This window comes from Equus quagga, chromosome 5 (genome assembly GCF_021613505.1).
Source record: "Equus quagga isolate Etosha38 chromosome 5, UCLA_HA_Equagga_1.0, whole genome shotgun sequence".
Classification (NCBI taxonomy): domain Eukaryota; kingdom Metazoa; phylum Chordata; class Mammalia; order Perissodactyla; family Equidae; genus Equus; species Equus quagga.
The window spans coordinates 81,219,318-81,222,045 of NC_060271.1; positions in this window are offsets into that span (position 1 = coordinate 81,219,318).

The window sequence follows — 2,728 nt, forward strand, 5'->3', positions numbered from 1 at the left end:
CATAAATATTGCATGTTTGCTTTACCTCATCTGAGTTATTTGTAACATCCTGAATCATCTTCTGTACACATGGATTTTATCCAGGGATATTTTTATTTTTGTTCTTCATATCTCATGGTTCCTTCTTTGCATAATGTCTGAAGCAGTTTAAAATACATTTTCCTCCATCTAATTTATTTACTTTTTTTATGCAGAAGTAAATAGGGAGATTGCTTTTTAAAATATTCTAAAATGGCTTAGCCATTTTGTGAGATGTTTGAAACTATTTTTACTGAATTTTTACCTTGTTTAAAAAAAAACTAAACTAAACAATTCTGGTTTAAAAATGGTATCTGGCTAGTAGTCCCCAGTGTAGTAGCACATAACTTCTCACTAAAAGACCAAAAAAAAAAAAGAAAAATTGTAATGTTGAAAACTGATAAAGAACCAAGTTCTAGAATGGAGACAAAATTTGCATTGATTATAAGACAGAGCAGGCTGAATTGAGAAGAACTGCCTTTAACATGCTCAGTCTTTACCTTATGAAGCAGAATCTCTTTGAAAAAAAGGTGAGAAACTACTTTGGTCCTTCTTCCACTAGCTTCTCCTGATTTAGAGATTTATAATCTGTGCCATGCCAGAAATTTGGACAGTTATCTTTCTACTAGAGAGTACTGCTTTTTCAGATAGCCCAAATAGCATGTTATCATTCTCTCTCATTTCTCTATGGTAATTCAGAGAGAACAGTTCAAAGACAATATTAGGAAAGGAAAGATAGGTACATTGCATCTCTGGAATTCTGGTCCCTGAAAGTACAGAGATTAAGATAGGGATGGAAACAAGAAGAACTCCAGCAGTTACGAATGCTGGGAATTGAAGTTTTTATTTTTTTCCTTTGGCTCATAGAACCCGACAGTGGAGTTGGAGAATTTGTTCCCTGAGCTATTATAGATGAATTCAGGTTAGACTCTGGGAATTGCTTTATAAGCTAGGCACATTAACTCACCTTTTAGCTGAAGCTACAGGAAATGGAGATTGTGGAGGAGATGCAGTTAATGGCAAGTCTTGGGTATGGCCATGAAATAAGTGGCTGAGGTGAGTAGTGGATTACATTATTGGAAGAAGGGAAATCACGGAACTGAGAGGCCAAGGTATTGGAAAGATTTTCTACAAAAGGGAGCAGCTATGAAGAAGGATGAAAGGTGGGGAAGAACATTCTAGCCATACAGAGCAATGTAACCAGAATCTGGAAGCTGGGAAGTGTATTTGGGAACTGCAAGAAGCTAAGTATAGCTTGAGTGTGAAGTGGAAGTGCTTAGCTGGAAATGGTGCAGAGGTAGGGAGTGGGCAGTATGGAGAGTGCTGCAGAAACTCTTGGTTGGGAGCTGGTCCCGTGACCTAGTGATTAAGTTTGGTGTGCTTTGCTTCAGTGGCCCGGCTTCACTTCCCAGGTGTCGACCTACACCTACTTATTGATGGCCATGCTGTGGCAGCAACTCATATACAAAATCAAGTAAGACAGGCACAGATGTTAGCTGAGGGTGAATCTTCCTCGAAAAGAACAACAAAAGAGAAACTCTTGGTTGCCTCCCAACATACACTCCTGCTTCTTACTTAGAGAGGCCCTCTCAATTATCATTTGGTTGTAATACGCCCAGGGAAGGTAGGTCCCATCTCAATTCCAGAGGATAAATTATAACTAGTCTAAATCAGTCATTTTAATTCCTTTTCTCTGAGTCATTAGTCTAGGTGTGGACATATGACCCAGCTCTGGCCAGTGAGCTGTAAGAGAAAGTCTATTGACAAGTTCTGGAAGGATTTTCTTCCCTGATAGAGAGTGAGAGTGTTAGTCTCTGTAAATAAGGCTCTAGTCCTATCCATTCATTTTCTCCCTGCGTGGTAGTCTGTAGTATGAAGACTTGATGTCCAAGGCTGTGACAGTCAACTTGTAATCCTGAAAAGCCAGTCCACCAAGAATGGCAAAGAAGAAGGAAAAAAAGGTCCTGGATCCTTGATGACATTATTGACCTTTGAGCCAGCCAGGGAACCACCCTTTTTCAGATATCTTGAGAGGGAAGTTTTTCTTGTTAATAGCTGCTGTTGTCAGGTATTCTGTCACTAGAAGCTGCTGCTAGATTGCCTTCTAATACACAAAGAGCCTGCTAAATCACGGAGGACTTGGTAAATAACTTTACTGCTTTTTTTAATTTGTGGCAGTCACTGCCAAATGTCAATCTTAAAATGAAAACTAACATTTTAAATTAATCGAGCCACTTTTTCAATCGAAGATTAATTTAGAAGGTATAGTTTAATCAGGTAGTAGTTTTTATTTTTGAACATTTTCAATTATACTTAATTTCCTCCTAGACAGTCCAAAAGAAAGAATCAATTAACCCCCTAAGATGTTTAAAATATTTGTTTGCATGAAGTATTCTTGAAAACACTTTATAAATAAGGGACGTTTCAATAGGTATTTGAAACTAAGGTTATTGGCCAAGAGTAAGCCCAAGCACTTGGAGGATTTTTTGCTAACCAATATTAGGATGAAGCCCTATACAAAATGATAAGGAGCAAAATATACAAAAATAGCAAACTTTCATTGAGCATTCACTATGTGACCAACACTATTCTAAGCACCTTACATTTGTCATTTAATCCTAGGAGATCGGTAACTATCATTGTCCCCATGAGGCACAGGGAGAAGTACATATTCTATTGCCGTACAATATAAGTGGAAAAGCCAGGCACA